We start from the raw sequence: 22358 nt of genomic DNA on the forward strand, positions 1-22358 counted from the left end.
AACAACATCAGTTCTGTGCAGTGTTTGAATGGAGTGGTCTGAATGCCTCTGAAGTGCTGGTCTCTCCCTCTTCAAAGCGTATCTAGATAATGATCGTAGAATCTTATATGACTGGTACAGTGAATGCTGTTAATAATGCACTGTTCTTAGTACTACTGAGTTGCACGGCCTCTAGACTAACAGTTGAGAGAACTGCATGTAATTCACACAGTAATAGGATTCTCCATTCGGTTACTTCTGAATTGACCTTTTTGGCATTGGCAGTGCATTGGTTGCTTTGCAGCCTAGCTCTTGGTGCATCTTCAATAGAAACTAGAAGTGTGAAGTGATGGATTTGAAAATGGTGGCCTGGGGATACTGGTGTTAATACTTACAAATGGTACGGTGTGGGGAATCTCCTAGTACATCCTTGTTTTATACTGTTGAGGGGCCAGTGTACCTCTGCAGGGTGGGAATGGTGGGTATTCCAACATATACTGTCCTTTTAAAGAAGAGAGTGTATGGTTATCATCCTTTCTATTCAATCTGTGCACACAATTTCTTCCTCAATTCAAGTTCACTCACCTCTAACTCACTCATGACGTTCCTTTTGATTAGTTAATTCTTTGCCATTATTGAATATCATTCTGAAATTAAAAGTCTGGCACACAGAAGCTTCAGCTTAGGGTCTTTGCTGGGCCTATTTGTAGAGCAGCTCAGTCCTTTTAATCAAGTTACTGAATTGCCCTATTTCATCAGGCACGGGCTGGTCTCCTGAGTCTTGAGCAACTTGGTTGCAGAAAGAGAAAATGGTTAAACCTGTTCTAATTTAATAATATATGTTCAGGGAAGAGTAAAATTGCTGTTCAGTTGAGACTGAATAATTCTTTGAAGAACTGTTTTCTAAGTTTACAGTTGTTCTTTGGCAATTTTTCATGACAAATTCAAGTATTAAGGTAATGTAGTTTTCAAGGTGCTGATTTGTGTTACTGTTCTGTTTGACTCTGTGGGGTAGGGCAAAGTGCTGTGCAGAAGTCATTCTGTAAGATTTATTTGTTGTAGTTGAGTCTGCACTGTTAGCCAGATAGGCTGTGCAGGGTTCTGAGGGGAATGGGGACCACAAGATCTGCTTTATATATAATAAAAAAAGTTTAAAAAAATTAAAAAAAAATGTTGAAACTCTTAGATATGAGATATAGACATATAGGATTGAAACAGATAACCATGAATATAGATGACAGTGTAAAGATACTGCAATTCACTGTATAGTCACTGCTTGTGTTAACGCCCTTTCAACAGATGGATATTGAAAATTAACTGGAGAGTTGCTTGCTGTGGCCAAACTTATTGTTGTGTTACAGCATTGGGCTGGAAGAGCTGAGAGCTCAGGCAGGAGGAGTGTGCTGCTATAAAGTGTCAGTGCTGTGGGAGTGTAAGCAGAAGTTAAGATGAGATGGTGCTTATTATAGAACTATTTTTGTAGCTGGTGGTTTGGCACAGATCTGCTTGAAATCAGTGGCAATGGTAACAGCATTTTTTGGCACTTTTTTTTTATAAAAAAAAGTCATTTATATAACTAATTCACTTAAGTCTACTATAACTCTCTCCTTCAAAAGTTATTTCTGTACAGTACAACTGTAGTACAAGCTCCCTTAATTTTGTCATTCACTTTTGTATTGAAAAAGTGACTCCACTGTTGACGTGTTATTAAGGTTTCTGCTCTCAAAGGTCAGTTCCCCATGGAGTCTCCTTTCGTCTGGAAGATGGCATATATTAAAATTTTATAGCAGTTCCCATTAGTTCCAATCCTACAATCCTGGGATCAATCTGGCTGCCGTTCTTCATAGCCTATCAAGTGCAATAAATACCTTAGGTGAGCAATAAAGAGATTGGAATTAGATTCTTCTAAGCAAGACTTGTTTGCATACTGAAGGCTTAACCCTGACCACGGTTCTGCTGACGAGGCTCCAGCACATCAGGTGAAAGAAGTCGCTGCCACTTTCACTCATAAAACAGCTGATCTTATAAATGAGATGTGGTAAGTAGGGGTGTGTGGCTGCATACTGTAGCAGGTCTGCAGACTTTTAGCCATTTATTTATTACTTCATATTCTGCTCTTAGTGCATGATTGAAAGGAAATGATCTCCTGATTGTGTGAATTCCTTTTTCTTTTGGAAGCCTGTGGGAAGGTTATGTGATTCTCCAAAATGGTATCTGTCTTTTCCACTACTCTCTTAGTGTGTATTTGCTCATCATTTTGGTTGTTGCAGCCCCTGACACCTAGAACTTGAGAGTCACTCCCAGCTGCTGGGGAGGGGATCTGGGACATCTGAGAATGTGCTCACATTGATTTGTGTGTGAGAAGACTGGCAGCCCAAACTCTATGGGTTACCAGCTGTGTGTGAAGTGGACTTGAAAGTCCAGACTTCCACTTGTTCCTCAGCCACTGTAAAAGGCTGGTACTCAGTGAACACCCATGAGTGAGTGAATTTCCAATGCGATTATCAAAATACTTCAGATAAGGCCAAGGCAATTATTAAATTATATTTATTTTTCCCTGCAGATTTAATCCACTGTAGCTAACGCAAAACCAGATCTGGTGCATCTGGATGCTATTTCAGTGTTGATAATAATAAGATTAATTTAAAAGCTTACACAGACTCTTGAAGAGTCACTAAATTCATGTTTTCAGTGTCAGATAAATTTTTCTCAGCATGACTTTTCATAATTGATCGCATTTTTTAAAATGTCAGACAGTGTCCAGCTAAGTTTATTGATGAATGGAATGAGGGAAATGTAATGTTAAAGGGAAACAAATCAGTTTTCTTTTAAATCTCCTTTTTCTGTGATCTCTTCCAAGACCCATGCAATATACCTTTGAAAACTAATATTACAGCTCGCTTGTGTTTGTATAACTCACTGTATTTGTGAATGAGTAGGGTGTCTGTTCTCTTGGTCAGTTCTTCAGCAGAGAGGGTATTTCTAGGGAAAAACCTTATGATGGTAACAGTTTGGATGAAGCGTTTCTTTCTGCTTTAGTTAAGAAACCAAACTGTCAAATAACTTAGCATTAAAAAGATTTATTGAGCTATGCTAAATGAATTGAAAGGTTTAGACAGCTTCTATCACCACTGTTTGATCTGATATGTTCCCCATTGGGATTGATTGATCACTCAGTGCTTCTCAGTGGCTGTGTGTGATTTGGACTGAAAGGTACCCATTGGGCTGCCTGCTACCAGGACAGAAATCTGTGGAAATGCCACCATTAGGTGATGCTGTGTTCTTATATAATCATGGAATTTTTGGAATTGTAAGGGACACTTAAAGGTCATCTAGTTCTACTTCCCTGCAATTAACAGAGATACCTACAGCTAGATCAGTTTGCTCAGGACATATTCAGCTTTAGCTTGAAATTCTCCAGAGATGGGGCATCCTCTACATCACTGGACATCCTGTTTTAGTGCCTTACCACTCTCAATGTAAAAGACTTTTCCTTATATCTAACCTAGATCTCCTGTTTAAACTTGATCTCCCTTTGTTCTATCACAACAGACCCTGTTCCCCTTCTTTCCTGTAGCTCCTCTTTAGATACTGAAAGGCTGCTATTAGGTCACCTTAGAGCCTTCTCTTCTCCAGGCTGAACAGCCCCAGCTCTCTCAGCCTGTCCTCAGAGGAGAGGTGTTCCATCCCTTGGATCATTTTTGTGGCCCTCCTCTGGATGCGCTCCAACAGCTCCATGTCTCTCCTGTACTGTGGACTCTACATCTGGATGCAGTACTCCAGGTGAGGCCTCACCAGCACAGAGCAGAGGGGCAGGATCACCTCCCTCACCCTGCTGCCCACACTTCTTTTGATGCAGCCCAGGGTATGGTTGGCTTTTAGGGTACATTACTGGCTCATCTCCAGCTTCCCATCCACCAGTACCCCCAGGTCTTTTTCAGCAGAGCTGCACTTGATCCTTTCATTCCCCAGTTTGTATTTGTAATGGGGGTTTCCTCAACCCAGGTGCAAGACCTTGCACGTTTGGTTTTGTTGAACCTCATGAGGTTTCTTTGGGCCCCACTGCTCAAGCCTCTCTGGATGGCATCCTGTCCCTCTGGTGGGTCAGCTGCATCTCACCGCTTGGTGTCATCCACAAACTTGCTGAGGGTGCACTCAACTCTACTGTCGATGTCATTGATGAGAATATTGAAGAATATCTGTCCCAGCACTGATCCCTGGGGGAGCATCACTCACCACTGATCTTCATCGAGGCGTTGAACAATTGACCACAGCTCTCGTCTTGATTCTGCAGCCAGTTCTTTGTCCACTGAACAGTCTACCCATCAAATCAATATCAAATCCATAATGCAATTGCTTAACCAATTGGGATTTTATTTTTTAGAATCACAGGAGGATGAGAAACAGAGGGAGCTAGTGTCTTAGTAGCTTTTACACTTCATGTAGGAATTGAGTTTGCCCAGCAAAATAAACATGGCAAGTGACTTCTGTCCTGTTCTCCATTTCAGTGTCTATGAATAACTCCAGACCTGCAACCTTATGTTCTCATGGATAAATGGATAATTTAAAAAAAAAAGCACATGAATTAAATTAAGCACTTAATTTCTTCAGAATGCAGAGAGCCTTTCACAGTGTCCTGTGCAAATTGATGAGTCACATGAAATTATTTCAGGCAGCAGTGCTAGCAGAAGTTCATCTTGATGGATGCTGAAAGTTAGTTTAAATGTCACTTTAAAGAATGCAAGTATTTGTAAGCTCCAGGGGGTTGGTTATTTCCTGCTGTGTTGGGTGAGTGGAGAGAAATGCTTTTTAATGGTAATCTAAAGCTTAATGGATTTTTCTTTGGAATGAATGCTTTTCTTGTTTGCAGATACCACAACATTATATTATCTTCAGTACTAAGACAGCTGAGACTCTGCTTTCCATCCCTTTATCAGCCAGAAAATAGGTGTATGTTTAAGAGCTGCTATAAACTAGCCCAAACCATAAAATCTGTACATTTTCACAACGTGGAACAACATACCTTATAGCTTTGATTGCTGTCCAGGTCATGTATGCATCTCTACACTGGAGAACTGTTAGCTCATGGCTTAAACTGGTGATTGAGCACCTGATCGGGGGGTGTGGATGGCCCAGGGAGCACAGGCAAGTTATTTGCACCTGTGCTCCCCATGTAACCAGAAGGGTCACCACCCTGGGCTTATATAAGGGCCAGCCACTGAAGGGAGAGCATCTCTTGGACCTAGGCTGCTTTCTGAGAAGGAGTGCTGCATAGCTAGAGATCCCCTTCCCCAGTTGAGCGAGTTTGACTCTTCTTGCTGTATACGACTGCTTGTTTACCCATGAATAATTTGCCTGGTATTGCTAAGAGCCTTTCAGAAGCAATTTTGCTTCTTTATGAGTAGAACAGCCAGACAGCAACATGGCTGGGGGAGCTTGGATGAGGAGGTGAGGTTGGAGAGAGGTTGATGTAGTGCCTCAGAGTGGCAAGGAAGAGTGAGCTGAGTCTGGAGAGATACAAGCTTAAAGAATCACTTAGGGGGATGACATAGAGCTTTCTGAGCAAAAAGGCTTGGGTGGACCTTGGAGGGGAAGCAAGAGTCAGAGAAGGTTTTCTATTTTCTAACCAGTCTACTAATACCATCCTTCACCCCTAAAGAAGATTAGAAGAGTTGTGATTGGGAGATGTATAGATGTTATAATTATGAAATAAAGAAGAGAGTTTGGCTAAGGCAGCTATTATATAAAAAAGAGAATAAATAAGAGTGCTTACCCTTGTCCTGGGCTTGCTGTAAGACTCCAAAGGAGGGATCTCCAGAAAAAGATCCTTCCCCCCCATAGTCAGCTCTTAAATGGGTCCAGGAGAGGAGCAGCCAGGCTCCACCCCTTCTGGTAGCACAGGTGAACTGCCTTCACCTGTGCTCCTGGGGCTGACTCAGTGCTTGCCTCAGGTGATCAGTCAGAGGCTCAGGCCGTGATTCAGCAGTTCCCATACAGTGGGGAAGCTCTTCAGGCCAGCAGCTGCTCGAACAATTTGGTAGAAGAATGGTGGTCCAAGTGAAGATGTCCCTTCTCTCAGTCTGAATCTCTGACCTTCATTCAGGCTGAGTGAAGAACAGGAAAGAGACAGGGTGAGCAGAAATTGTAGACAACTGCGCAGGAAGGATGAGCAAAATAACAGTGTGCAGCTGTGCTGTGATTTGGCATAGACCTGAACTTTCTGTTTCTCTCATTTTTGTGCATCTGTTATTTATAGAAGCACTCCCAGTACCTAAAAAAAAAAAAGAAAAGCTAACCAAGTTCTGGCCTCCTATCACCTTTGCTACACTTTGGCACAAGAACTTCTGCATTAATGTACTTGACACAAGAATCTGGCTACTGTATGCCCCTGCTGGTAACCATAATCACACAGTAATCTGTTGTCTCATGTGATAAGAAGGCAGGTGGGTGAGCAAAACTCCTTTGTACAGAGATGACTGCCACAGACTGTTCTCTCACAGCCTTTACTTTGCTGTGGCCTACATCTGAGGGAAGCCTACTGCTGCTGTCATATTTCACTGTAGCTTGAACGGTGAATATGTGTGCAATAAAAAAACCCTTCATTTTGTTGATGTCTGTAAGACACTTGTTTGTTGGAATGGATTGACTGCTTGTGGTTTGCTTTGTGAATGAGCTTGACACATGTCATGCAGCTCTCCCTTTTAAAAAGCAAAGTAGCTGGATATCAGCAATGTCAGAACATGATATATTTTACGTATTCAACCAAACCTAGAGCATGTGTTACACCTCTTAGGAAGTGATCATGTGCCCTTTTTTTTTTTTCTTTTTCTTTTTTTTCTTTCTGTGACACTCCTGCAGTGAAATTGCAAAGGCAACAGAAGGGCCTTTGTAATTTCAGGTGGGAGTTTTATTGCTCATTTTGAGAGCACGTGAGTTTGTAGATGTGAACAGGAAAGTCTGTAGCTTTCCTGCACCAAATACCAAATGCTGCAAAATCATGTGGCTACAGGGAATCTGTTATCCTTTGAAGAAAACAGTGTCTTTATGTTGACAGTAGGTTTCAAAGAAGGCAAGTTTTGGACTGGAATTTCTTCCTTTTCCAGTGACCTAATTGCTGAAAGGACGCGTAGAACAACGACTTTGGTGCAGCTCAGTCACTTTTAGAAGTTGACTTTACTGTCAGGGTCTGATCTGTTTGCTCAGCATGTAGCAGCTGTGCTGGGAATACTCTTCTTACATGAGTTGCAGGAATGCTTTGGTAAATGAGAGAGGGCTCTGGTTTAGAGAATCGCTGGAGTCCCCTAGAAACACTGGGGGAATGCCGCTCTGTAGGTGCAAAATGATTTAAACTGAGCAAATAGTTTTGAATGGATACTGTATATAATGGATTTTTGCAATCACTCTCCCTGTGATTGCACAATGTCCATGAAGAAAGTGGTAATGTTTCCAGTCTATTTGCTGTTTAATTGAAGTAGCAAGCAACATTATGTAATAAATATTGATTTCCATTTTTCTTGCATGCTTATGACCAACTGGTGAGTGGTGTTTCTTCTTTCTGATTTGACCTTATATGACCAAAATCTCACAGAAAGGATTTTGCCTTTTAGTAAATTGGGCATTCTCTGTGCTATTTAAGTTCAATCACTTGCAGCTCTGAAGGGGAGCTGCAGAGGGAAGACAGGCGGGCCTGGCACAATTATGAACTTCAGTGGTCATCACCCTTTTTGGAGCAGGCTGCAGACTTTGGTCAGGGAAGCTTACTGGAGAGAGTTGATTTAGCAATCCAAATCAATCACAGAATATCAGGGATTGGGAGGGAGCCTTGAAAGATCATCTAGTCCAATCCCCTACTGGAGCAGGAATGAATCTGTATTCTTCTTGCTTACTGCATGAGGCCTGTTTCCACTAGAACTGTTCTTGTTGGAGGCAGAGAACTTTATTGCTACACTGTTTCCACTGCTGTCTTGCCTCTTAAGTCTCATCCTAGAGCAGCGTTCAGCTGTCTAAACTGACAAGGTGAGTGATGTTGCATTGTTGCCAAAAAAGTTTGGGAAGCTGTCCAGTATGGAGATGGGACAGAAGGGCCAGCTTAGTTTGGCAAAGAAAAGCAAATACAAAGGCAAAGTTATAAGTATCCTGTTTCAGAAAGAAGAGTGCTGCTTACTGTGTTGTTTTTGTCGATTTTTTTTTTTTAGGAGACTGCTGGTTTCTGTCTTCTCAAGGGACTCAATCCTTCAGCATGTTAAATGCCTGGAAATACTAACGAGACGCTGAGGGGCAGGAACACCTTTCTGTCTTGATAATTGATCTTTATAATGAGCCGAGTTCTTTTCTCTCTTTTGCATATTGTTGCTTGCTTTGACTGTGCTGTAGCCACAGCGCCAGTAATTGTTCCACTAAACACCCTCACAGTGCCCTTATCAGATGTATGTTTCTGGCTTTGAAAGTGTCAGGATTTTGACAGGGATCAGTCTTACTGTAGGTTGGATGTGGGACTGGTCAGAAGCAAACCTCACTGCTCTTCTGAAAGGGAAGCAGTTGGTCTGGCTTGATTATCACAAGATATAGGACATAGGTTGTGCCGTATACTTTTTTTCTAACTGAAGAAAACAGTGACATTACTACTACTATATTGGTAGTACAGGACAAAAGAAGCATCCCAAATTTTATGTTCAGGCCAACAGATTGGCTGCTGGAAAAAAGAGCAGGTCGGTCACTGATTTTGCAGGAGCTCTGTCCAGTCACAACAACTCAGCCCTTAGGCTGCCCTATAATATTTGCTCTTGGATGGGAACTGCTGAGGCACGGCCTGAACCTCTGATTGACCACCTGAGGCGAGCCATGAGTCAGCCAGAGGAGCACAGGTGAAGGCAATTCACCTGCTGCTGGAAGGGATGGAGCCTGGCTGCACCCCTCCTAGACCTATTTAAGAGCTGGCTACCAGTAGGAAAGGATCTCTTCTGGTGATCTGCTCTGCTGGAGTTTTGTAAGTGAGCGTAGGATAGAGGTAAGCTTTCTTTCTATTCTCTTTTTGCTATCGTTATCTGCTTTGCTAAGCTCTCTTGTTTATTTTGTAATTATAGCATGTTAATATTCAGCTCTGAAGCCATGAGTAGGGTGGATGTTTTTTTCTAAGGCAAAAAGAAGAAAAGGGCTTTAGTGTTATTATTGGGAAAGTTTTTTTTTTTTTTTTTTTTTTTTCCAAATAGTTGTTGACTGTCTTGGTAATTATGTGGGGGTTGCCTGAGAGACATGTAGGTTGTTAGGGAGCTTTTTTGCTCTGTGTTTTTGCTTGGAACTGGTGAAATAGGAGCTGGTGCAGTAATTTGTACCTAAAGAATTTGTCGATCTGAGGTGAAGGAGGGTAGGAAATCCCAAAGGTGGTTGTTTGGATAACCATAAACTTCACGAAGGGCAAACTACTATGGCAGAAGAAAGTACTTTGTGGAATTTACCAGTCAGCTGAGCGTGTTTTCCCTTATTTTAAAAAGTAGTTTGTAGAATGGATGTCAATTTTGATTTCCTGTGATCATTAAGGGAGAGGGCCAGGGATGTTGCTTTCTCCCTTGAAGTCACCAGCAGACCCCCTACTCACAGGTGTGGCAGTGATGATTTGTATGTTTGTGGTCTTCCTTTATCTGTGCTTTAGTAGAAATGATCTGGAAAATCATACGAGTGCTGGTAGTTTTAGAGTGCAACAAACCTCCAATTTCTATGTAGCTCCCATTTTCCATGCCCTTTCCACCATGAATTGCATTACCCAAATGCTTCAGTTCAGATAGTCATAGCAGTATATCAGGCCAAATTTAATTATCCAAGGGATTTATCTGCCCCTGTGTGGTTTGACCTTGGATGACAGTTGTGTATGATGAGACTTTCTTGCAGGGGAGAGGAAAAGGAAAATGAAATCGAGAGCTGATGATTAGAAAGTGTATTGTGGGGAGAGGTTAGGATTGTGTAAAAATGGCTTCCAACAGTGCCAGACAAGGGTAGAAGCAGGACAGGTCTGAGCTCATCAAGATCAAAGGGGAAAGGTGAGAAACAGGTGGTCTTCAAATTATTATTGGAGGATGTGAAGTGTTTGGAGTTGCCACCTGGTGCGCTGCATGGAGTAGTTTCAATCAGTTTACACTATGAATAGCCTCTTAGAACAAAATGTATGATACTTCTAAATATGAGGATGTGCACAGTGTCTCTTGATGGCAGGTCTTGATCTTGGTGATGTGGTGAGTATTTGCCATCTTAGTACCAGGGAGAAAGTGTTCAGAAAAGTGACTAATCCAGGTAAGATCAGAATTTCTCTTTTTTTCTATGGTTTTGTTCTCATGTTAGCTAATTAGCTGCCAGTTTTTAGTTAAGTAGTACAGCTTTATGCATTGTTTGATATTTGTATTCACTGTTGTGCTTTTGTACTGTGAATGGAAAAAGTCATCAGAATGAAAGAATAGGGTTTGAGCCTGTGTCTGAGGAGTAATATCAAAGGTACCTTACCTTTATGTCAGTATAAATTCATCATAAATGGAGGACTAGCCTTTCCTGAAGCAAACTGCAAATTTGATGGTTTAAATATGATTATTTTTTCAGAGTCAAAATTCAGATGTCTGAGTTCTGGCTCGGAAGTGGATTGATATTTGGCAAGATATTTATTAGTCCTCATGCATTCATATTAAAAAGTTGTGTGTGCTTTTGTCCTTTGTTATGCCAAACATAAAGTCACCAGAAAGATGGGTGTTTTGTGGTTTTTTTTTTTTTTTTCTTAAAGGAGTTTTTCAAAAAGTATTTTCCTTTTTGGTGGGGTAGGAAAATTCCATGTGACCTTTTATATAGTTCTAAGGGTAGAATTAATTGTTAAGTTTTAATAGGGAAAATTAAGTTTTAAGAGCTTGGATCTTTAATCTCATTTTTGGGAGCTGTGGGAGAGGGTCCAGAGGAGGGGCCAATGAAGATGGTCAGAGGGCTGGAGCACCTCCCCTATGAAGACAGGCTGCAGTAGCTGGGCTTCTTCAGTCTGGAGAAAGAAAGGCTGCGGGGTGACCTCATTGCAGCCTGTCAGTACCTAAAGGGAGCCTACAAACAGGAGGGGAATAAATTCTCTGGAAGGGTAGATAACAGCAGGACGAGGGGAAATGGTTTAAAGTTGAGGGAGGAAAGATTTAGGGGGCATGTCAGGGAGAAGTTCTTTACAGAGAGAGTGGTGAGGTACTGGAACAGCTGCCCAGACAGGTTGTGGATGCCCCATCCCTGGAGGTGTTCAAGGCCAGGTTGGATGGGGCCCTGGGCAGCCTGGTCTGGTATTAAATGGGGAGGTTGGTGGCCCTGTCTGCTAGCAGGAGGGTTGGAGCTTTATGAGGTCCCTTCCAACCCTGGCCATTCTGTGATTCTGTGAAGTTGAAATCGATTGTTTTAAAAAGAATACAAAACAAAGATTTCAAGGATAAGAAATAGATGAGAATACAGCTGATAAAGCTAGAAAAAAATACGGCTTCTACTCTGAGCTGAATTTTTGGTTATTGCATTTTACCACTGAGGAAAAGCTAGGCTAGCTAACCAGAGAGGCTGCAGCAAACTGAAAAATTTACAACCTGTTTAGCAATTAAGAAAACCATAATATTATTAATGAAAGGAAGAGTCTTTGTTAGTGCTTGCATCAATCTGTTTCCAGACTTTTCCTAAATAATTCTGTGTCATGGGCAAATTTGAAGTGTTTCCATTTTGTTTGAAGAAGATGGTTAACACACCAGATTTTCTAGCAAAACGTAAAGTTTCACAGCAGTAAGAAATGCTGATGCCAAGGACAGCAGATAGATAAGCTGAGGAAACAAGAAAGATTAATACCTTTTAAACTGCACAGCAGTTTAAATTAAGGTTTTAATTTTAAAATATTGCATAGGGAAATGATAATCCATTTCAAACAATTGGAAGGTGAAGGAAGTTTTAAACATTTCTCAGAGCAGTGTTTTATAAAATAAAATTCTGAGTGGGGGAAAATCTCCGGATGACACATCTGAGTTCAAATGTGTTCACTGACTCAAAGGAGTTATTCAGGAGCTCAAAAATACCAAGAAGTAACAGATGAGGTTTTAAAGCCTTCCTTATCACTGCTAATCCACCTTTCTCTCAGCAATTGCATTATATCAGCCCAGACTAAACTCAGTGTGATTTGTTTTTTCTTTCTTGAGTGTCCCTTGTAGGAATGCATGTGAAGTACTTCACCCCCAGAAAAGATGTTTGTCTCTGTATTAATAGTTACTCTGTAGGCAGTGTGTAAATGAGATGTTCACGAGCTTGCAGTTTTGTTTGTGGGGTTTGACCGGCTGAAGTTGTCATATAATGCAAAAGGCTTCCTGTAAAGCTACTTAGGGATGCAGCTGTTTATGTGCAGCAGATATATAATTTGTTTTAGGTAATTATAGTCTTCTAGAACTTGGCTTCCAATCGTAACATGCAGAAAATGAAATTATCTTTACTTCTTTGTCCCAAATTGCTTTATATGATTTAAGCAGACCTTCTTTGATACGTATCAGCTAAGTTAGACTGTGAACCATAGAATGAGGGAATGGTTTGGATTGGGAGGGGCCTTAAAGCCCGTGCAGTGCCAGCCCCCAGCTGTGGGCAGGGCTGCCACCCACCAGACCAGGCTGCCCAGTTCCCCATCCAGCCTGGCCTTGAGTGTGTCCAGGGATGGGGCACCACAGCTTCTCTGGGCACAGCCTTGCTACCCTCTGAGTAAAGAATTTCTCCCTAACACTAAACCTAAGTTTTCTCTCTTTTAGCTTAAAACCATTCCACCATGTCCTATCTCTGCCAGATCATGCAAGAAATCACTTCCCTTCTTGTTTATAGGCTCTCTTGAAGTTACTGGAAGGTTGCAGGGAGGTCTTCCCAGAGACTCTTTGAAGCTGAACAAGCCCGCCTTCCTCAGCCTTTCTCTGTAAGAGAGGTTCTCCAGCCCTCTGATCATCTTTGTGGCCCTCCTCTGGACCTGCTCTAACAGTTTCATGTACTTCTTGTGCTGGGAGCCCCAGGCCTGGACACAGTGCTTTAGATGGGACCTCACAAGAACAGAGTAGAGGGGGAACAGAGTTGCAGGGGGTCTTGGATAGATCTGAACGTAAGCTTTATTCGGTATTATTAAGTATACAGTACTAATACAAGTATTTAAGGGGAGGTGGTCTTAGTGCTGCCATCAGTTGACTTATAGGAGAGCACAGTGAAGATGGAGTCAGATTTTTCTTGGAGATATTCACAGCTCATCTGGACAAGGCCTTGAGCCCCCTGCTCTGACTGGATCTGCTTTTATCTAGGGGTTAAAGAAGAGACCTGAATTACTTCTCAGAGACAGTTTGCCTCCATTACCTGTATTGAAGACCTCCTGCAATTTGCCTTCAGCAATACATGTCATGTCATTGGTTGAGGAATTGTAAGAGCTCCTTTGGGGCAGCACTGTTGAATGTGATGTAGTTGCACTGAAGCTGCTCCGAAACTTTTCCTAGAACTATCTCACTTGGAAGTGTAATCTTGACAAAAGCAGAAAGTGGAAAAGATGGTAGTAAAATACTTATAATAAATAGATTGAAAGAACATAGCTTCTCAGAAGCTGAAAAAGAAGGGGTATGGAAAAGGCAAGCTCAGAGTCCATGTTTGAAGAACAGCTAAGTAAGAAATGATGCTGTAACATTGGACTGAACCACGTTTCTTCAGGGGGGTTGGAACTACATGATCCTTGAGGTCCCTTCCAACCCGGGTGATTCTGTGATTCTGTGTGTGTGATTCTGTGTTGCAAAATGCTCCAGTTCCTGAATAGGGGAAAATTCAAAGCCTGAAAGAAGGGTAACTCAGCTAGGAAATGTACTTCTGTGCTAGGCTTTCTGTCTTGTGCTAAAAACCTTGTAAAAGCAGTTGGAATTTTCTAGTAGTATTAAATCTTTGTCTTTTCTGCCTTCAATTAAGTGAATGTTTAAGATGTCTCTCTTTATGCGCTTCATTTAATAACATATTACACAAGTGAATAACTTGAGCTCTTCAGTGGAAATATAGCAACCATTTTCATGTAACATATCAGCAAATTAACATCTTGCTTTGATGTATTATTATAACTTAATATTCCAGCTCAGTCTTCATTGATGTATTTACTCCAGTGTCAGAGCAATTTAGGACATTAAATGGTGTGACTGTGTCTTCAGTCTCATTACAGGCTTAATGCAACAGCATTCAAGCACCTGTTACTGTATAACAATTTTTGCAGAGGGCAGAATTTACAGGTGAAATTTGAATCTAGGCTCCTTGGCATAAAGAATGTTGTACATCATTCACCAGCGCAGATCTGAATTGCTATAATGTTTGTAATTGGCAGGCAGTGCTTGTGACTGAAATGTCAAGGAGCTCTAAAAAGGGCATATATTTTCAGAATGTTTTAGAGATTCCTAGTGTATCTTTTCTATGGGCACCTAGGGCCAGATTTCATTATGCGGATCTATATGAAGAAGTATTTACAGATCTGTCACTGAGATTATACCTTTGATATTGTGAGGATGTGCATTTGTTGTGTTCCATGTTCTCATAGCTTTTATTTGTGTATGTGTTTATTTTTCTCCCCTTCAAGCACTTCTACCTGTGGGGACTGCAGGCTGTATAGAAGAAATAAAGTGTTCTGCTAGTAAGGAGGAACAGAAATTAGTATCTTAGGTTCATATTTGCAAAAGCCTTTTTTGATTGGATTCCCCTGATGCTTGTGCAGATTGAAGCATGTTCATGCATTAGAGAAGTACTTATATGAAATTATGATTATGCCATTTTTTAAAAAGTTCTGGATTAAAGCAGATTTTCTCCATTCCAGTAGTTAGAGATCAGGGATAAGACATGAATGAACATAGCGGCCATCTTAAATTGCTTGTGTATTGGGAGTATTCGAAGAATAATCTTGGTATCACTTGTTGCTTAGTTACTGTCATCATGCACATTTTAATTCTAAAAATGTGTAGGTATATCGAGTATGTGTATATATGTTATATAGAGTATGATGTCTATCTTGAAATTAAAATCTAGATATAAATACTTGGTTAGGGAATTGATAGTTTTGTGCTCTGAACAATGATCAAATGGTAGCATTCCCATCTTTGTTTTCCTTAGTTCTTGGCAGCTCTCGTGGCTGCTTGGAAGCCAGTTTAGTTAGCACCAGCCCTTTTTGGCTTTGTGGGATATCTGCTGTGGCTTCTGCATGGGCTCCTGCTCTTCTGTGCTCTTTGGAAATGTCAGTCACTGCCTGAGCATCAGGAATCTGTGCAGACTTGTTTTGATATTTGTCTCTTGGTGATGAGGCCAAGAATGACAGTCACAACCACCAGATGTTGCAGTTTGGCTTCACACAGATATTTTTGCCAGAACTCTATGTGTTACTTTATTGAATGAAGTTCTGACAGCGATCTTACTTAGGCTTATATAACTTCCAATTTTTTGTTTTGGGGTTTCAAACAAACCAGGAATCTGGACATCAACCTCAGCTACCGTTGTTTTCTTTCCTCTGTGCTTGGCTTGTGCTGCTACAATTTATCCTTAGGGCAAATATTGTCTTATAAATCACAGAATGGCTTGAGTTGGAAGGGACCTCAAAGGTCATCTAGTCCCAACTCTCCTGCCATGGGCAGGGTTGCCAGATAATAGCCTAGGCTGCCTAGGACCCCATCCAACCTGGCCTTGAATGCCTCCAGAGATGGGGCACTGCAGCTTCTCTGGGCAGCTGTGCCAGGGCCTCACTGCCCTCTGAGTGAAGAATTTTCTCCTAACATTTAACCTAAACCCCCCCTCTTTCAGTTTAAATCCAGTCCCCCTTGTCATGCAGGTAGACAGTGACAGGACAAGTCAGTTCCCCTCCTGCTTGTAAGCTCTTCTTCTGAGGTCTTCCACCATTACTTGAAAATAGACTACCACTATATCGTGGTGACCCTGCTTTGCTCTTCCTCGTCCATGTAATCTCCTTCATGCTTAGCGTCTGTCTTACAATAAGCAGTGTTTTATACGTTTGTTTGGAGAGCAATTATAAGCATGCTGTCTGTATAGAAAACTCTAGGTTTTATGTTTTGTCTTATAGTGTAGTATTTGTGCTCATGTCATGTTCTGCTCTTGGTTTCTGAGAATGTTTTCACTGCAAAATGTTTGTTTACCATCAATTATTGTTTACCATCAATTGATTCTAAGAGTAAGGAATTCAGTGGAATTTGCGTCCAATGTGGGAAGTCAAGTCATTGTAGCAAAACTTAAGCATATGTAGGAAGAATAATATTCACTTTTGAACTAAACTAGTGCGCACTGAGGTTTCTTATTGTCCTGTTAGCATAGTAGAAAATGATTTGCAGATCTTAGAATCATAGAATCACCAAGGTTGGAAAAGACCTAAAAGATCATCCAGTCCAACCATTCACCTATTCCCAATAGCTCCCACTAAACCATGTCCCTCAACACTTAAATTGTGTGAGTTTTCTCTTTTCAAGGCACTTTATTTTGGCCCAGAAAAAAACCTCCTTAAACGCAGTTCTTACCAAGTATTGGCCTTAGATGATAGAGCAGAGCCCAGAGCAGAGCTTTGTCAGAGTTGGATCCTCTTCTCTCTTGTACTTGATACAGAAGAACGTTACAAAGAACTGAGGACTGTTGAATGAAATTTCCTACCACTGTGTAATCTGCAGTGGCTGATGAATTTCAATGAAGCAGTTGAGGGTGAGCGGGAAAGAGAATTATTGCCTTTTGCAGGTTTGGAGAGAGAACCCAGGAATATTTTGTTAAACTTGATATTCATACAGCCCCATGTCTATGATGAGGACCATCTGTAGAGGAAAATGAGCAGTCTGCAATATGTTACATCTGTAAATGAACAAACTATTCCAAACGTTGTGTTTATACACATACTTCGGTGTAATTGAGTCTAACTGCACAACACACCTTGCTGTTGCAGTTCCCTGAAGCTCGAGCTTTTGCAGTGGGGATAGTGGTAATTATCATCTCAAATCTTATATATGATCTGAAGATAATGGCAGGATTAACATAGTAAAGTACTAATCTTCCGTGTTGTTCAGTATTGGTTAATTTTATTAGACATTTATTTTGTCTTGAATACTTTCTGAAGGCTGCCAACTGGGATTGATAGCGGAATTGTAACTACTACAGCTCAGTGTTGGGGTTTTTATTTTTCTTCCAGATTTATCTTTCTCTGAAGTATTGTGGAATATCAGTCAAGCTTAGTTATGTAAGATTCTCAATAGGTAACTAAACTGCAAGATTTCAGAGCTCTCAGGAAAAACACTTTTTTTTTTTTTGTTGTTTCGAATTTAATACCCAATTTAGGGAGCTAATTTTAAAACTGCAAACATCCTCAGAACAAAACTTTTGTGGGTCTTTTTGGCCCATCTTTCATTTAAGACATCACTTAGTACAAGCAGTAAACTGGCAACACCAAGAAAACTGCAATTGCTTTTAGAGACGAGTAGTTTCAAATCTATACCATGTGCTGCGACAGCCTGGAAGCAGCTTCTCTGTGTGGTATTTTAACTGGATGCAATGGTCCAGAGTTTCCCTATGTGTCAAAGTTAGCATCCCTGTGCATACAGGGACCTGGGCTTCAGGCACCATTGCTCCCTGGACCCAGTGTCTGAGCTGACAAATGAGTCAGTTACCTGACAGCCTGAATTTTACTGGGACTTCATGTTATTCGCTCCTGCCTGTAAATCCTCAGCTCGTGGAGACTTTGCTGACATTATTCCTTAGCAAGAGGGGCCTTGGCACCACTTAATGCCTTCTGTGGCAGTATTGAGTTTTAAATGAAAGATTTGGACAGGTGCTATTAAGGAAACAGCGCTGCCAGAAAGAGGGCAACTGAGAGGCTGGCTGTTGCAGTGTGTCAGGATGCTGATGAGTCTGTCTTGTTCACTGTTCCTAACAGAACGTGTTGTGTTACCACATTAAGACTCTGCTGTATTAGAAAGCATCATTTTTATGAACAGAAGTCTTGCGTTTGCTGGCCTTGCTGGGAGAGATGTAAACACCTTGCAACTGAAGCAAACCCAGTAAATGTAAATAGAGCTGGCTTTTGTTGATTTTCTGCCAACTTCCTGCGGAATTTATTTTGTTCTCTTATATCTTCAGTCTCCTATCTTTTAATGACTTTGCTCCTGTATATTACAACAGTGGGATGACAGAGAAAACATTTAGAAGAGATTACTTCAAGCTATATTTTAAAAGCTCGAAGGAGAATCTTAGATTAATCTTAATGCATATGTTTTGGCTGCTGATCCCAACAGATTCTTTGTGTTACACCATGTGCATTTGACTTCACTGGGATCTACTGAAAAGCATGCAGAAACGAGCACAGTTGAGTATCTCCCAGTGCTCCAGGTATTGTGGGGTTTTTCCTTTAACTGAAGTCATTTGTATAGGTGCTGCACACTTCTGTACATTGTTCTGTCCTACGTTAAATGTCTTAATTTCTTTTCTGTGACTTTCCATTATCCCTTATAATTGAACCACTGGTTCTATGGTAATGAGTCCTTTTGAACTGTCAGTGTGTGTATATTTCCATTTGCACTGCTGGCACGTTGTTCTGAACCTTCTCCCCTTCTGTCCAAGTAAATTACTTACACTATCAGATCTGTCTCATTGTTCACTGTATCACTGCAGTGGATTTTCCAGATACTCCTTGCTTACTGAGGTTTATCATTATTGCCCATTTTGCAAAGGGATCTTTCAAACTTTGATAGCTGTAACATTAATCCTAATTAATTGTTGTGAGTCAGAATCAAGGAGGGAGGAAAAAAATGTGTGCTTAATTGCACAAGCTATGCTGTGGAGGGTCTAGCTAACCTATTGGCTTTTCATTATACAGTAATTTATATTCAAATTAATTTTAACAGCCAGCATTTTGTCTGTATTAGCTGTGATCGTTTAAACTTCTGTAGCGATTTATGTGGTAGCTGATGTTTAGGTTTTAATCTTGTATAGTGATGAGAGATGTGGCTGATAACCAGGAGTCCGAGAGTGTTGCCAAAGATAAGTAGATGAGTTTTCATGTTTTAGATAGTACTGAATGATAGCGAGAGGTTTCCAGAGATGTGCAGGGAACGGCCCGGAGGCAGTGGTCACTGATGTAACAAGGACATTTTGGTTAGACTTAAGGGAAAAATACTCCAGTGTAAGATCAGTCAAAAATGTAATGGGTTGCAGAAACCCCTACAACTGTGGGGGAAAAACTAATGTTGCTATACAGAGTGAATGGAGGGTAACGAATGCTGTCTGTGACTGATTCCTGGTTTACAATCAATGATAAAACATTCAAAATAAAGATGGATTTTTTTTTTTTCTGAGCTATTTTGCTTACCTGTCTTCAGCCCTAGACCAAGCCAGAGTTCCTGGCAAGTTCCTGGGTAAGCACACAGAATGTTATTGAACCAGTTTTCTGAATCAAGGCTTTATGAGCAATGTGAGTCCTTATCTTTGCTAATTTGAGGAAAGCTTATTCTCCAACCACACAGATAAATAAGAAGGAATGGGGTTTGGATCTCATAATTATGGAAGCCTTGGAGCCAGCATAATAGTTCAGTGAGACAGGGAATTCCCAATCATGTAAATTTGCTTACAGAAAAATGATTGCTGATGTCAGTTGGTATCATTCCCTGGAGGAAACAATAATCTGTGTTCTGCTGAAGTTGAGCATGTTAGTAATCAGAGGGAACTTGTAAAAGCTTTTCTACCTGGAGACCTGTTATAATGTCATCCATTTCTATAAATCTTGCTGATGCTCTGTTTTGTGTAACCTGGTCTTGCATCGTAATGGAAGGTATCATGGAAGCACAGGAAATCTTCGAAGCCTGAGGGATGTGTGTTTGAAGCCAACAAATGTGTTTGTGTGAGTTTGGGTCAGGCCCCACGAGGCAGTGCTGAAGTACTCAAACGTCCTGTGCCTGATGATCATTTTCCATTGCTGTGCTGTCAGTGACAAAGTATGCAGGGAAAAGGCAGGATCACTTGGGGAACGATATTGCTAAAGCTGCTTTGTTAAAATTTCTGGGTTATTTTCTTGCTGACTTTTATGGATCTCCTTGTTCTGTGCAGTCTGTCACTGGCTGTTGAGTCAGTGTGAGTGAAATTTGGTTAGCATACAATAATGCACTGTTTTCCTGTTTTCAAGTGGAAATGAAAGGGAACGCAGGTAGCAATGAACTAGAAACTTCAGTAGTTTGTGACCAGATCACTGCTTACTTTTGTAGCTATGCTATTACCTTCCTCTCCCAGATACAGCTCTTAATCAGTGAATATTAAAGCCACGTAGACATTGAAAGAATAAGAAGTTCATAATCAAGTGAAAAAGGAAGAGTTGGCAGCAAAGAAAATGGAATAATTTATTCCTTCTGTAAGTAGTTAATTGAAGAGGGGGGAAAAAAAAGCTCTTACGCAATATAACTTGTATCTGTTTACGTAAAATAATACTTTTTTAAACCACTTTCAGTAGGCTCAAAAGCTGTTTTCCTGGTAACATGACATCAGAGCAACAGCCCAAACTGGTGATTATATTAAGTGAATATAATGGGACAAAAGAGTAAGTCTGTAGTTCGATCTTTTCCGTTGATAAATTTAGAACTTGTAAAAGCTGAAGTAATAGTTGTAGTGATAAAAAGGAATATAATTTTATACTTAACCACCAGTCCAAAAAAAACCAGTGTATAATTATTGTGGGAGGAAGAAAAATACGTATCTCCTCCTCACTGCTCCTTTTTCTTCTCTTTAGCACTGAATTAATCTGTTTTAATTAAATCACCGACCTGTTTCTGCACAAAAGATGACATTTCATTAATGACATAAGATGTGCATGAGACAGAATTAACCCAGTTTTCAAATGGATTTCAGTTTGGAAAGGGCAACATGTAAAAACTTCTTGCAAATGTGTGGGATGAACTTGTTGAGCTTGTTAGCAGCTTTCTGAAGGAGATGGGATTGTAGTGCGATGAATAATAAGACAACAATTCTTTACCTCCACTTCAGCTTCTGTCTGTTATAATCCCAGGTGATGGATACGCAAGCTTCTGACATTGTATATCAAGAATATATCGTAAATAGAATGAGAACACACAGATTTGTGGTGATTGCTAGAAAAATGCATGTGCACACACAGTTGTCTGCAATTTTAAGCTAAATATGATCCTTTAGTGGCTTTTTGAAGTTACTGCTGTCATAATCTGTTTCCGTTTTGAAAAGAAACAAATAGAAAGGAAAAAAGTACCCTGATCTCCTAAGCATGGTTTTATCACTACCTTTAGCAGCACTTTTTCCATATGCTTATTGTGCTGCTTAGCAGCAGTATCATATCAGGTCCTTGCTGCATGTGGGACTTTGCTCTTCAACTTATGATTCTATCAGTAGTGTTGATAAGCCAGAGCCCAGTCCCCCTGTGCTTGCCATTGCTTTCAGGCTATGACTGTGATCTTGCCATCAAGCAAGAGAATTGACTCTGCGCGGAATGTTCTCTACTCTGTGAAAGACTTTAAGATTTGATGGTGCTGTTTGTGTGGTGTCAAGAGCCTTAGCTGAGAATGTGTGAGAAGTGAGGGCATTGTGTAGGAGTGTGTGGTGTAGAAGCTGAATGTTCTGTTTGCACTTAATAAAGCAGCCTAACGCTGCTCCTGTTTCCATATAGGTGTGCTTTCTATTTCCTGGTGGCAAATGGGAACACAGTGCAGGTGGCAGTATTTACAGGTGATTGGGAAGGCTTGAAGAGGGCTGGTGTGATCGTAGGCACTGTCATGGTGCTGCTTCATGTTTCAAAAGCCAGTTTTACTACAAAGAAATTTGCCCATAGGTCTTGAGTTGGAGAGGGTGGTTGGAGGCCATCCCTTGACTTAAATGTACTGAACGTGTGTGCTGGGGGTGGTGTTGAATTCACAACAGGCTGTGGTTTGGTCCTGGATGGATTTGAACAGGTTTGAAAAACTGTTCACTGTTAATGTACCTTTTTCTTATCTGCAAGGAGAACAGATCATCCGTCTCATCCTTCAGACTTGAATTCATGAAGTTTATTTGTATTTCTTAGATCTCCATGCTATATTGCCAAGTCTGCTTACTCTGAATTTAGAAATGCTGTTCCAGTTTTACTATCATAATTAACGGGAAAAATGGGTATCACAGATCTGCTCTCTGGGAAGGTGATATAAATGTTTTGCTTCTCGTCTGAACGGAGGAGGACAGGTGCACTGAAGGCACTAAGCCTTGTGTTGGGAATCAGCTTTTCAGGAGTCAAATTGGGAAGTTCAGAGCAAGTGGGTATATTAAAGTGTTCCTGTATTCCTTGTTGATGGGAAAAACAATTGTGTATTAATTTCTTCTTGTGTTAAAATTGTGTG

At 40.8% G+C, this 22358-nt stretch overlaps 1 protein-coding gene across 2 annotated transcripts in view; it reads left to right on the plus strand.

Annotated features, from left to right (window-relative positions):
• The window catches only part of CPNE4 (copine 4), a 213074-nt gene that overhangs the window by 16387 nt on the left and 174329 nt on the right, over positions 1-22358 (plus strand). Inside the window, exon 1 of one of the 2 annotated variants that reach the window (XM_042816967.1) lies at positions 21484-21562. The exons of the other annotated variant lie outside the window; for it this stretch is intronic. The gene's annotated coding sequence lies outside the window, so the exon portion shown is untranslated. Of the gene's footprint in view, positions 1-21483; positions 21563-22358 lie in introns of those variants that run through there. 2 annotated transcript variants of the gene reach the window in all.

The sequence above is a fragment of the Centrocercus urophasianus genome, unplaced genomic scaffold (assembly GCF_019232065.1).
Source record: "Centrocercus urophasianus isolate 14NV4802_14NV808 unplaced genomic scaffold, USGS_Curo_1.0 seq_16, whole genome shotgun sequence".
Lineage (NCBI taxonomy): Eukaryota > Metazoa > Chordata > Aves > Galliformes > Phasianidae > Centrocercus > Centrocercus urophasianus.